This window comes from Harmonia axyridis, chromosome 4, assembly GCF_914767665.1.
Source record: "Harmonia axyridis chromosome 4, icHarAxyr1.1, whole genome shotgun sequence".
NCBI classification, from domain to species: Eukaryota; Metazoa; Arthropoda; class Insecta; order Coleoptera; family Coccinellidae; genus Harmonia; species Harmonia axyridis.
This window is the reverse complement of record NC_059504.1, coordinates 24,228,694-24,243,746: the sequence shown is the minus strand read 5'-3', so window position 1 is coordinate 24,243,746 and position 15,053 is coordinate 24,228,694. Positions and strand designations below refer to the sequence as shown.

The window sequence follows — 15,053 nt, the reverse complement described above, 5'->3', positions numbered from 1 at the left end:
ACGAGAATAACAAGAAAAGGATCTATGACTTCCTGATGATTTATGTACTTATAACTACCTGAGTACCTGCTGTGATTATATTCACTTTCACCTGCGAATCCTTAGGTACTATCAAGGGTTACGTTTAGTTCGTTTCAATTTTCTCAATAGCAATTGTTGTGAAGGATATTTACAAGGGGTGAGTACTTAAATTCATGAATTTTATTATTAAATACAATAATTCCGAAACGTAAATCTGTCTTTATGTTAGTTTAGTTATTCAATTTGTTAATCGTTTAATCAATTTATACAGTTTCAGTTATTTTGGATTTTTTTTGATTGATTTTTAATTTTGTCATTTTTAGAATTGGAATTGAATTTCAAGACAAATATAAACCAACTAGATCATAAACATATATTAATGTGTAGGCAATAGACACGAAGTTGTTGATTTTTTGATATTTATATTGAATTACCTTCATCAAGTTGACTCAATAAATTTTTATAATCAAAAACTGTTTCTTAAAATTCCAGTGGGACCTTAAATTATTGGCTACTTTTAGTTTTTTCTACTAGAACAATGTCAGATATAACAAGAAAGAGAAGCGCAATATGGAAGCACTTTACTATAGTGAATAATGAGAAGGCTAAATGCGAGTACTGCTCAAAAGTTTCAAGTTATGACAACGGTGGCACTGGTAATTTAAATAGACATTTCAAAAATTACATTGGACAGTATCATTACAACAACCATCAGCAACACATGTAAACCCAGTGGCCGAAGCTACGGTTCAAACATCCATAGAATCTGCCAGCGTACAAACTAGCCAGAATAGTTTACTTACAATACCTGAAGAATCGGCTACTTCATCTTCATCTTCTTTAACCCTTGTTCGGCACTCCCACGCGTGCAAACGCAAACAACAATTAATCAATTTTGAACTTTTCAATCAATACTTTTTTGATGGCCGTGTTCTGGAGTCGTGCAGGCAGCATAATGACCTTGGTGTCATCTTTTCAGAGGATCTCTCCTGGTCTGCCCATGTGGGTAATTTAGTCTCTAGAGCCAGTAAGATGTTGTACCTGATTCGGCGGGTGTTTCCCAGATCTTCGATTGTCACTTGCAGGCAGCTTTATGTAACCTACATCCGACCGATTCTCGAACACGCCGGCCCCACGTGGTCTCCTCACCTGATTTGTGATCAACAACGTTTGGAGAGAATACAGCGCTCTGCAACCAGGATTCCTTTTGGACGAGTTCGACCATCTTACGAGGAGAGACTGCAGATGTTCCGGTTGAGTAGTTTTAGTGACCGTCGTGTCCGGGGTGACTTGATTGTGACTTATCGCATCTTAAACAATTTTATTGGTGGTGATCTCGCTGACATCTTTATGATGAACGAAAATCATCTCCGGGGCCACCGGTATAAGTTATACCACGAGGTGTTTCGTACACGTGCGAGAGAGTCTTTCCAGCCGAATCGGGTATTCGGTAGGTGGAACTCTTTACCGAAGAGTGTCGTGGGTGCTGAGAGTGTGAATTCGTTCAAAAACAGACTAGACTCTATTTTTGCTTAGAATGTTTTTTGTTTTGTTTCTTACATTTATCTCCTAAGGTGTTTATTTTTCTTTTTTGTATGAGATTTATAGGCCATATAGCCTCATCTCAGTATCTGTTTATAATAATAATAATAATTTGCAAGGTCCATCAAACCATTACCAATCAGTCAAACAAAACAGCTGGATGAACAATTGATTAAATTTATTGTAAAAGGGTTCCATTCCTTTTCAATAGTAGATGAGCCTGAATTTAGAAATTTGTATAAAATGATCTCACCAACTTATACATTACCCGGCCGTTAAACCGTATCGAATAATTTGATTCCAAAACTTTTCCAAATAACCAAAGAAAGAGTGCAACAATTAATATCCGAGGCCGATGCGATATGTCTAACCACAGATGGCTGGACATCATTAAATAATGTAAGTTACATAGCTCCTACTGCGCATTTCATAGATAAGGACACGGCTTTGAAATCCGTCCTTTTAGGCTGCACTGAGTTCCATGAGCGGCACACTGCCGTAAATTTATCTAATTTTTTATTAAACGAAACCATACATTGGGGTATTGCGAACAAGATTACAGGTATAATAACGGATAATGCTGCTAATATAGTGGCAGCCATTCACTTGACTACCTGGAGACATTTTCCTTGTTTTGCCCATACCTTAAATCTAACAGTTCAACATAGCTTGGATGCTTTAAAGGAACAGTTGGATAAAGCGAAGGCAATAGTTCAATACTTCAAGCATAGTTCCTCAGCTTGTAGCAGACTTACTGAAATACAAAAACAAATGAATTTACCCATTCTTAAACTAAAACAGATCGTCGTGACGAGGTGGAATTCAACATACGATATGCTGGACAGACTCCTCAAAATGAAGGATGCTGTTGTTAGTGCACTGGCCATTGATCAACCTCAGCTCAACACTTTAACCCCAGATGAGTGGACTCTGTTAGAAAAGTGCGTGGGAATTTTAAAAACATTTGATGAGGTGACTGTTGATATGAGCACTGAAACATCCGTATCAATTTCCAAAGTGTTGGTTCTGTTCAAAATTATGAAAACTCAAGTGGAAAGAGCTATCACTCAAAGTGGACCTGATCAATATCTGCGATTATTATATACTCTCCGTGACCAATCAAATGAGAGATTTAAAGATATAGAGAACAACACGTTGGCCACTGAAGCAGCTCTATTAGATCCCAGATTTAAGAAGCACGCATTTTTACATAAGGAAAAATATGATCAGTGCCTCAACTCCATAAAGAAAAAACTCCGTTCATTATTTGTGGATGAAGAACTACCACCAATACCACAAACATCGAGTCAATCGACTTATGTCAACCTCAATGTGTGGGCCGAGTTCGACGAGGCAATTGAAAAAGAGATGGTCCGAAATCCCACAGCAGCTAGTATTATCGAAATTGATAAATATTTAAATGAGCCACTCATAAAAAGAACAGATGATCCTCTCCAGTGGTGGAACGAACGTCGACTCTTATATCCAAATCTATACATATCGATGAAGCGACGATTGTGTGTTCCTGCCACATCTGTACCATGCGAGAGGGTGTTTTCCAAAGCTGGCCAGGTCATTAATACAAAAAGAAGCAGCCTCAAGCCTGAAAAGGCCTCCCAACCCAAGTGCTCTTCTTGCAACATAACTGGACATGAAAATTTGGTATTTATTTTTTTTAATTCTCGATAATCCCTATTATAATTTCATTATTTTGACTTTTTCTATAATGTTCTATATTCTTCTGGAAATGAAGTTATTATTTATTTATTACTATTGTATAAAAGAAAAATAAGTACAATATTCAGTACAATTTTTCTTCTCATCAATTATTTCCAAGTATCAGCCGTTTTATTCGTTCTTTTTCACCACGAATGTCGCTTAGGCTGAAAAACGGAAGAGTTTCCTTGTTTACGTGGGATTCTGCTTTTTCGAGGTACCCGTGGAGGTGGTAGTTAGGTTATTTGTCCGCTGGGTGGCGCTCCGCAGTAATTCATACTGACTAGCGTCTGCCAGCGTTCAATAAGGTGCCTGCTATTTCGTTTGTTTGTCATCTTGGGTAGAATTATGCGGTACTGATGATCCCTAATAGTGTCAGTGAGTAATGTGATTTGAAAGTTTGGTTCTATTGCCTAGACTTCAATTAGTGTCAGCGCCGTAAGTGTAGTGTTGTGAGTAAGAAACAAAGACTTAAGTGTTTAAGTTTTTCGTAACCAGCCAATACAAAATGAGTGTGAGCCCTACGAAGAGGAAAAAAGTTAAACTCCGCGATGAGGAGAATCCTAACCAAACGCACCCAGGAGGAGTATTTCCGCCACTACCAATGGAAATTTCAAGTCCCCCGCGCATAACATTGAAGAATCGTTTCGAACCCCTAGGAAACGACATTCCCGAACCGTCAGTCCCTACAGCAAAACCTAAATTGAGAATACCCCCAATAGTTGTAGATGGGGTTTTTGAAAAACACTCCGAAACGGTGAAAATAATCAAAAAAATTATTGGCGAAGAGACAAAATTCCATATCCGATATGGGAAAAATACATCGAACGTCTTTGTGGAAACCGAAGAGGCGTTCAACAATCTAAAAAAATATTTCTTATCCGACGACCTGGAATTCCACTCATTTACCAGGAGGGACAAAAAATCCCATGCATTCGTCGTACGAGGCCTAAACGATGACCAAAACCTTGAAGACCTGAGAACAGATCTGTCGGAGAGTAACCTAAATATAAAAGACATCTTCAAAATGAAAGGAACCAGAAATCCAGCGTACTTGGTCATAACCGACCAAAAAACCACACTTCGATACCTGAAACAACATGTCAGGATTGTCAACTACACCGTCGTATCATGGGAACGACATTACTCTAACAGAAAGATCACGCAGTGTAGGAGATGTCAAAATTGGGGCCATGCTACCTCAAATTGTTTCAGATCCTATCAATGTCTGAAATGTGCAGAGGGACATCTGACGAAAGACTGTACGAAAACAATGGACACACCTGCGAAATGTGCGAACTGCGGTGGGGATCATCCAGCAAATTCCATAAAGTGTGAGGTATATATAAACCTTTTGGAGAAACTGCACAAAACCTCCAACAAGAAGAAAGAAGAACCAAAAAAATATATACCAGCGCCTTTGCCGAAAGAGAACCCTTGGGAGGAACGCCTGAGAAGACGGGAGGAGAAAGAGAACATCCGTCAAAATAGTTCAAAAGAAATAGAAGAACGCAAAATTCCAAAACAACCCACAGGTGAATTCGGTACATTTACAGAACTCAAAAATGAATTCAACAAATTGAATAACTTCATCAATATCTCAGACTTTCTGCAAAAAATTAGAACTTTAAACGAAAAATTGGCTAGATGCGAATCTGGCTATGAAAAATTCCAAACTTTTCATTCTTTTCTTGATAGCATATAATGACTAGTAAACCAGCACATAGACTTAATTTAGCTTCCTGGAACGCCAACGGAGTTCGTGATAAGGAGTACGAAATTTCGTATTTCTTAAAACAACATTCCATCAAAATTTTTCTTATAAACGAAACAAGGTTAACATCATCGGATAATTTTAAAATAAAAGGCTTCCACGTGGCTAGAATGGATCGTTCAAATAATACTCACTACGGAGGTGTTGCCATTCTCGTACATACTTCAATTCCATATAAAATTTTACCTAGTACTAGTTGTTCAATAGAGAATGTAGGTATACAAGTGGAAAATGGTCCTAAAATAATTTGTGTTTATAATAGCCCTTCGAATAAATTCAGAGAAACCTGCTTAGAAAGTCTTTTAAATAACAGAGAAACTCTTGTAATTGGAGACCTAAATGCCAAACATCGTGTTTGGGGAAATCTCAATAATAATACAAACGGAAGAACCCTGTTGAAATTCTTGGAAAAAAATCCAGACTGTAATCTACATTACTCACCCAGTCCTACCCTATTTCCGTATAACAGCACCACTCCCTCAACAATAGATATTTTATTAGCAAAATCCTTTACCCGTATTAGTGAACTCGAATCTTTACCTGAGTTAAATTCGGACCATAATGTCATAAAGTTTGAAATATTCGGAAACTTTCGTAACAATACTTCCAAAAACATCTTTGACTATTCAACTACAAACTGGAAGGAATTTCGGAGAATTCTCAATGAAAAAATAGTCATAAATAATGCCGTTAACTCTGCTGAATGTTTAGAGCAAGAACTATTGAAATTTTCAGAGTGTCTCACTTACGCACGGAACCGTACGACAAAATCCAAAAGAATCTATCCATTCGCCGAATCACTCCCCTCATATATTGTTGACTTAATTAGACTTAGGAATAGAACTCGCAAACGTTGGCAACGCTTTCGTGATCCCCTAGAAAAAATCAATTCTGAATCACTTTCCGCAATGATAAAAAGAGAAATCCAAATTTATAAAAATCAAGAATGGAATAATAAACTTCAAAAACTCAATCCATCGGACGGTTCCTTGTGGAAAGTAACAAAGACTCTGAAGAAAAAAGATACTACCATACCCCAATTGAATCACGATTCAAATTTCTTTGTCACAGACGGACAGAAAGCCGAGTTAATGGCCAAAACCTTCGAAAAAATTCACAATTTAGATCATTCTGATACTGATCGCCTCATAGAAAATACCGTGTCTGACTTTTTACGGAATTCCAACCAAAGTAACACCGAACCCAATAAATACCTAACAAATCCCTCAGATCTTCAAGAACTAATTAAAACCCTCCCACCCAATAAATCCCCAGGACTCGATGACATCGACAACAAATTAATAAAAAATCTTTCTAAAAAAGCTTTGGTACAATTGACCTATATAGTGAACGCTATCATAAAATTGAATTATTGGCCCAGAATATGGAAAACCGCAATGGTGATACCTATTCATAAAGCAGGTAAAGACAAACACTCGCCTTTAAGCTACAGGCCTATTAGTTTGTTGCCGATGTTGAGTAAACTTACAGAAAAAGTAATTTTTAACATACTCAAAAAAACGCTTGAGAGGTCGGAAATGCGAGACCCATTTCAATTCGGATTCAAAGAAAAGCACAGTTCAACCCACCAATTAGCAAGAATCATAACCGACACCATCAATGCATTCAATAAAAAACAGAACACAGTGATGGTACTATTAGACATAGAAAAAGCGTTTGATCGAGTTTGGATCCAAGGACTACTATACAAAATGATCAACCTTAAACTCCCCACATTCATCATAAAATTAATTAATTCTTATCTATTAGAGAGAAAATTCATGGTCAAATTGAACCAAACATTATCAAATCCAATCACAATTTCGGCAGGTGTACCTCAAGGCTCCGTCCTTGGGCCCAAACTATTCAACTTGTATATACACGATCTCCCACCATTTCCCAATACGAAAACTGCACTTTTTGCGGATGATACCGCGATTTACGCTCATTCTTTCAGTGCAATAGTGGCTTCGAAATTATTACAATACCATTTACGAATATTGATGGATTACTATATTAGGTGGAAAATTAAAGTAAATGGAAATAAAACCGAAATGATCGTTTTCAGTAGGAAAATTAATGATAGAAATTTAGTTTCGCCTCTCACTTTTAATAATCACATCATCAAACAGAAAGAGTCTGTGAAATATCTAGGATTAACACTAGATTCAAGATTAAACTTCCACAAACACATCGATAATACATTAACAAAAGCGTACGCCGTTAAAAGGACCCTACATTCTCTGTTGCACAAAAACAGTTTAGTAAATACAGAAAACAAGAAACTGATTTATACTGCACTGATCCGCCCAATTATTACATACGCAGCACCTACTTGGTGTCATTTAAAACCTACACCATTAAGCCCACTACAAAAATTCCAAAACCAAATACTGAGGATGGTTTTGAAGAAAAATAGGTATACAAGGGTGACAACACTCCATGACGCCTCAGGAATTGAAACTCTGAAGGAATACATAGATGGCATAGCCTCCAAATTTTATGAGAAATCCTGTTATGTGAGCGATCCGGTTAGTCGGATAACAAAAATTCGATTCTGTGATAAGAATCGAAATGGTCGGCATGTTCTTCCCTATGAACACCTACCAATTTTCTACGAAGAATATAAACAGTATTCTAAAAAATAGTCATAAAACCCCGAAAGGTAAAACTTAAAACCCCACATCAATAATTTATATTGAACAAATTAAAGCAGGTTTTTTCTTATTTTATTTCCCTGTAAAAACAACGAAAACTTAAATTTATAAAAGAATACTCGACTTGTATGAAATTTTAACTATTGTAAGGTAATATAATACCACATAAAAAGAAAGATAGGTAAACATCTTATGTAGGAACTATCATTGTATAAGAAAATATGAAAACAATTATGTATATTGTGTGTATTGTATATATTTTAATGTTTAATAAATGTTTTTCTGATTCTGATTCTGATTCTGATGATCCCTAATATGGGTGAAACCGGTATATCGCTATTCTCCCTTGATGACACACATTCTCCTTGGGTTGCTTTCGATTATGATTCGATAATGATGGCGTGGAGACCTTCTGTCTGGAAATGGTTATGTTGATGGCAGTTTCCTATTGTTGATACATTAACCAGATAAATAGTTAATCTATCGTATAATATTATTTCCTACTCTATTGGAAATTGTACTAAATAAAGCTAATAATAGTTACTGAGATGTTCGTCCGAAAGATCTGAATGATACCATATGATCCTTATGGAATGAACCTTCATATCGTTGTTTATAAACTTTCAATAATTGATAGTACATCCATTCAATGAAATACTATCACCTCGAAGTTTTCTATCCAAATTGCTGAAAATGTCATTCAGAATAGAACCCCTCCTGATGGTTTTCTCTGAGTCCAAATTCCAATAATTCCATGAAGAAATTAAAAATTTGATATGTACCGTTTTTTATGTATATAATTGGATTATGCTTGTTTTTTTTATTCCAGATGCTTATTATGTGTGAAATTAGAACATCTATGTTGAAATTTTTAATAACTGATGTTAACTAGATTGATGAAATAATTGTTCAAAACTATATATCGTATGGAATGTAATAAACTGCATCTTTTTGAGTTGGAAGGTGAGTGAACTTCTACATAATTAGTTTTCAAATGTGAGATTATCTCAAAAGCACTATAAAAAAATTACTTTTAAATAGCTTATGAAGCAATCAAATTTTCACATCGATCTGTATTTTTTTGCAGATTTGATTGATAACCATATGGCAAAAATTGAATCGTTGTTATCGTTAAAAGCATAATGGACTACAATTGGAAATCTACCGATTCTGTTGAAATTTTTCCATGCAAATGAGTCATCAATTCAAATGAAACACTCTGAATTCGTTTTCTAGCATTATTATGTTATTTCTAATGTAGTTTTGAATCAATAATTCTTCGATTATAGTGTACCTAACACATTGAATTCATTGTTGAATATCCTTCAATATACCTCAATACCTTTGATTTTATGACAAAAATTCTTTTGACCAGTTATAGGAGAGCTGATATCTTCACTTCGTCACATGGTCTTACATACCTAAAAAAAAGCCTTCTCCTCAAAAATAATTCATCCACATCGATCGAAGAAGTTTGGTTCTTATTTCCAAAAAGGTTCAACTTTAGTTTGCTGAACAAAGGATTTATAACAGGTTAGAACACTAACAACTTTGATTTAAAAAAATATTACTGACTTCAATTCCTTAAGATTCATAGCTCTATTAATATATCTATGGTAAAACATTATTAGTTTCATAAACTTCGTTCATTGAAGAGACATCATATTCGTAAAATTGTCTGATCGGAAAAATTTAAATATAGCTACGTTCTATTTTTTTTCGAGAGAAAGAATAATCTTGCGAGTTAACAAACTTACTCTATAGCCATAGATATTATGAATGAAATTTATAGGCTCTTTTCAATTCAACTTCCCACGCAAAATCGAATTGCTCAGTGACACCTGAAACTACCCAAATGCAGTCCAATAACAAACCTGAGGGGATCCAGTGTCCATCAATTGGCAATAGACTACTGGATGGTCACTACAACAGAGAAGAATATTGCCAGAGTGAAGTACGGAGATAGTAACTTATTTTATTTTCGTTTTCACTAATGTGAGGTGAATTTGGAAAAATACATCCCAAAAAACTTGAAGCATAGCTCTTCCAGAATGACAATTTTTCATTCATTATACATTGAAATACCGGAAATATCTAAACATTAGGATTTTTGAAAAAAATGATCAAGTTCCTATAGGATTAGATTAGATGATGTCGAACTTGATGACATAAAGAATATCGGACTACAAATTTTACACCGAAGAAAAAAACAAATCCTCTATATGAACAGTCGATCTATTCATTAAAATTATTCAAGCCTAAACATATTATATTATCATTATTATTCACTGAATCGGGGTCGTTGCGGCTCTGTTAGCCTTCTGGGAATTGTGACCAAGTTGATCTTTTGTTTTTAATCCTTACTTTTCTCCTAGTCATACATACCCAGGGAGGCCGTCGATACTGTTAACGAAACGAACGATAACCTTAGCAGCCTTGGTTATTACTTCCTGAGTATCCAGAACTGACTTTCGCATTTGAGTAGTTCTTAGACTCGTCAACCCCGGACATTTGCACGCTTTGTATTTGTCTGTTTCTACCCCCTTTCCACAGAGCCTTCAGATCTCATTACATGAAGCTCAGCTTGTGGTAACTACAACAGTTTCCTGATATAGGTCGGTGAAACTACTACAAATTTCTTTGTCTGAGCAAGACCTGGAGTGTTCCTCCAGAGAATTTTTCTATTGTCCCACTTCCATTTTTGGATCGCAACCTTATATAGGTGGGTCCTTTCCAAACCCACATGTGTGCCTGAGCCCTTCTGCAGAAGGGCTCAGGACCAACATGTGTTAACCTAGATACATTTTTGCAAGTTTATAGCCTTTTTCATTTCCTTCATTACCACCACGCCCGCGGTACCCATAGTTGAGTTACTTTATTGCCTCTGGTTGCTTGCTTTATGGTATTACAGCACTCCCAGAAACCCTTGGCGATACGATTCCAGGGAACTCAGTGATGGCCTGGCCTTTATACCGTAATATTATATTTAATGATATTTCTTATAATTTTCGTTATTTCAGTCAATAAGTTCAACATAAAAAAATCTGAAAGTACAAATATTAGTGTTTGACATTGAGGTCTCTCATTATGGTTTTCATAATTTCAATTGTGTACACGTCTTCATATCGATTTAAAATTATTACCCTTAGGTAAATTTTTCACAAAGCTCTCTTTCGATGGATTCAAAACTAAAGAAAATTACTAAATCACAAAATCAAGTACCTATTGATAAATTATTGTTAAAAAAATCCATTACAAAATAATATAAGTACATAAGATTTCTTAGATTTCATATATCACTTGTCAAGGTGTAGAGGTGAAGGACACAAATGTCTCACAGATCTCCTCACTCATTCGGAATACAAAGTTTGAAAGTTCTGCTATTCAGGAAACGAAATCTTTTCCTTCGAACTGCTACTCGTCCAATCAGTCCAGTGGACTATTTACTGGTCCATGGTAATTTTTCATGAGCACCAATATACCGGTATCTAAATGCATTAGTTCGCCTTTCTATTCATATTGCTAATATAATTGGGAAATATAAATTTTGGAAAATTGATACCAGATTCGCTGATACATCATTTAAATCTTTAAAGACGCATACATCTTCTATTTGAATGGCCAATGTTTCAAATCTAACATTATATAGTATAGGATCCCGATATAAAACGACCTTCACCGAGATGCTTATTTGATAAAACGTATTTTATATTTAATTTAACATGTCAATAAATATATCACATATGGGTTGCCTAACAAATTTTAGTACAGAGTAGGTTTAATTAATAATTAAGAAAAAAAATTTTTTTTTTTTAAATTCAACTGGTTTGATTATTAGATAAATTCTATACCAATCGAAAGTATGAAGCCCATAGAATGTGCAAACGTTAGGTTGCCTATTTTTTTCCGGTCACAACTCTCGGGTAGCCAGGTATAAACAGGTAAATCTATACTGGCATTTTGCAACGGTCTGAATATTGAATCAAAATCAATAAAATTAAAGATTATTTTTTTATGAACAAGGTGGTATAGGGTTGCCTGCGAAAATTCAGTCCCGAATCCCGGTTGTCGAATTTTAAAAAGTTAAATATTGCTGCGAGTGAATGTTTGCGACTGAGAGGTCCCAATCAACCATCTCATGCGATAGAATAGGACACAGCATAGCAGCTGTTTGAAGTCCGTCCAGTGAAAGAAAGAGAGTGCGCATGCTATTTGTTCTTGAAAATGAAAAGGATAGAGATAGACTCGTATATGCGTGCATCATTTTGGAGTAGATTGTCGCTATAATCACAACTGAAACAACATGCAACTATTTATTGTATAAAAAATGGCAAAAAAGTGTTTTTTATGTGATTCGGATCATAATATAATTGATTTTAACGATGAAACTTTTAAAAACTGTGTAGTAAAATTAGCTTTTCGTAAAAAAAAAACTTTAAATACAATTTTGTTCAGCTACCCAGTGCGTCACTTGAATTATATAATTAATTGATATAAAAAAATTAAATAACTATTCCTCTATTTTGATAATTATCTACTCCAAAATGATGCACGCATATACGAGTCTATCGCTATCCTTTTCATTTCCAAGAACAAATAGCATGCGCACTCTCTTTCTTTCACTGGACGGACTACGAACAGCTGCTATGCTGTGTCCCCTTCTATTGCATGAGATGGTTGATTGGGACCTCTCAGTCGCACACATTCACAGCAATATTTAACTTTTTAAAATTTGACAACCGGGTTTCGGGACTGATTTTTCGCAGGCAACCCTATCCCACCGTGTTCATAATAAAATAATCTTCAATTTTATTGATTTTGATTCAATAATCAGACCGTTGCAAAATGCTAGTATAGATTTACCTGTTTATACCTGGCTACCCGAGAGTTGTGACCGGAAAAAAATAGGCAACCTAACGTTTGCACATTCTATGGGCTTCATACTTTCGATTGGTATAGAATTTATCTAATAATCAAACCGGTGAAATTTTTTGAAAAAAAATTTTTTTTAATTATTAATTAAACATACTCTGGACTTAAATTTGTAAGGCAACCCATATGTGATATATTTATTAACATGTTGAATTAAATATAAAATACATCTTATCAAATGAGCATCTCGATGAAGGTCGTTTTATATCGGGATTTTAGACTAATAATGTTTATATATAAAAGAGGATCTATGGATATTATGTAAGCGTATCACGTTCAAATGACTGCATTAAATTGGATACTTTTTTTTTATTGTGTTCATTACTGTCCTGGAAAGGTTTATACAACAAAATATTTTCGACAAAATCGTACGGTAAAGAAACGAAAGGCTTTCGTTTTTCCTCTGACCGAGTGAGCAATCATAGAGTATAATTTGATACTCTGAAGAACGTGCGAAGCCGAGGCGGGCAACTAGTTCGAATTAATTGTCTCTAGATGAAATTCGGTGCACTTTTCCATAGTACACCGTGATTAGGTACATATGGTGGAATAAATTTCCATTTTAAATTCAAATTGGATGTTGAATCAATATGCTTCGAACAGAAAATTGCTGAATCCGCGCAATTCATTGTCAGCTCCAACAAAAGTGCTACCGTTATCGGTGTGAATAATAGAAGCAAAACCCCCCACCTTGATGTGAATCTTTTTGAACATGCTGAAAAAACTCGCTATTATTAAATCAGTTATGTGAATAGGCTTTCTACAAAAACATTCAAAAATTGACATAAATCTTTGACAATTCAAATCCTCCCTTTACACTTTTTATTCTTAAAAAAAAATGGGTCCGTATAATCGATAGCAATTATGCTAAATAGCCACCGAAGCCTTACCTTTTCAGACTCGACATTGGACATGACAAGGGAGCAGCTTTAAATTTGAACATCTTAAAACACTTTGAACACATTAAAATTTTTTCTTTGCCAACGTTTAACCAGCTAAAGGCCAGTAGAATTGTCTAATTCAAAAAAATAAAGATTGAGGACCAGGATGCAAAATCTGGCGGTGCTTATACTCAAACAGCAATTTTGGGTAATTATGCTTTAAGCGCAAAAGGATGTTTCATATTGAAATGTAAATCAGTATCTTTCAGTCTACCTTCAACCCTTACAACACCATTTTCATCAAGAAATTGTGTCAATGATGACAACCGATTTTTTGATTGCAAGAACCTTCCACATGTAGAAATTTTCAGTTCTGAAGGAAAAGTTTGCAAATGACACAATATCATCAACAAGATACCTGCATATTCCAATTCATCTATTGAAAGTGGACCATACCTTCTGACTTTGTTAATTTAAACATTATCATTGAATCGAACATATTTTGTCGTTCGCGTTGTAATTTATTCGAATCGGAGAATTTATAAAAAAAGAATAAATTTTTAGTCTCAGGTGATTCACTTGTGGCACGTGAAAAATTCTACAAGAATTTAACACTGGTCCATTCCACCACAGTTCATTTCTCAGCAATTTTCGAACATTGCACCCCTTGAAGCAATGTCTACACGATTTACAGAGCTAACATAATTCCACACGAAAGTTTCGGTTGAAGATTGAATTTTAAACATGAAAACCTGTAATTAACTTGGCTTAGTTTTAATCTAAGATAAGGCAAATTTCGAATCTGATCACATAAAAATAGGCGTCATTACATATATCGCACACGAAATCATTTCCATTAATTCTGCACCTTCAATTCCGTGACTTTCATATTGTCCGCTTCGTCAATATTCAGATAAAGCTTTTTTTTTTAACTTCTTAATTCACGAACATAAGTAACTCCTGTCAACAAGTCGAGTGCTTAACTCGAATTTTTCTCGTCACATTTTCAATTTTAACACATTAGAACAATTTATTTTATTATTCCAATCTTGAATAAACTGTTCCAGTTTTCAGTCACGTCCGTGAGTTAACTTGTTTAATTTACAGAATAAGGACCATAGTGGAATAATAATAATAATAATAATCACATCACATCATGTATAGCATCTCGTATCTACAAACATTGCGACACAAATAACATAATGACAGCACAGCAGAAAGGATGTTCCAAGAATGCACTAGGATCGAAAGAACTGCTGATCATAGATTCCATCATATGTAACCAAGCCTTCAAAAAACACAGAAATCTTTTTATGACATATTTTGACTATAAGAAGGCCTTCGACTCTATTCCACATAGATGGCTGACAAAAATTTTGGAAATATACAAGATCGATCCAATTACAATAAACTTTCTGAAGTATGCAATGTGCAACTGGAGAACGAATATCGAACTCTCTACGGCGAACATAACTACTAAAGAGATTCCAATAAAAAGGGGAATTTTCCAAGGAGATTCATTGAGTCCCT

At 35.1% G+C, this 15,053-nt stretch overlaps 1 protein-coding gene across 4 annotated transcripts in view; it reads left to right on the top strand.

Moving 5' to 3' along the window:
• Nucleotides 1–15,053, top strand: part of LOC123678795 (growth factor receptor-bound protein 10-like) — a 453,358-nt gene that overhangs the window by 371,407 nt on the left and 66,898 nt on the right. The window contains exons 28-29 of one of the 4 annotated variants that reach the window (XR_006747290.1): nt 8,540–8,673; nt 8,798–9,021. The exons of the other annotated variants lie outside the window; for them this stretch is intronic. The gene's annotated coding sequence lies outside the window, so the exon portion shown is untranslated. Of the gene's footprint in view, nt 1–8,539; nt 8,674–8,797; nt 9,022–15,053 lie in introns of those variants that run through there. 4 annotated transcript variants of the gene reach the window in all.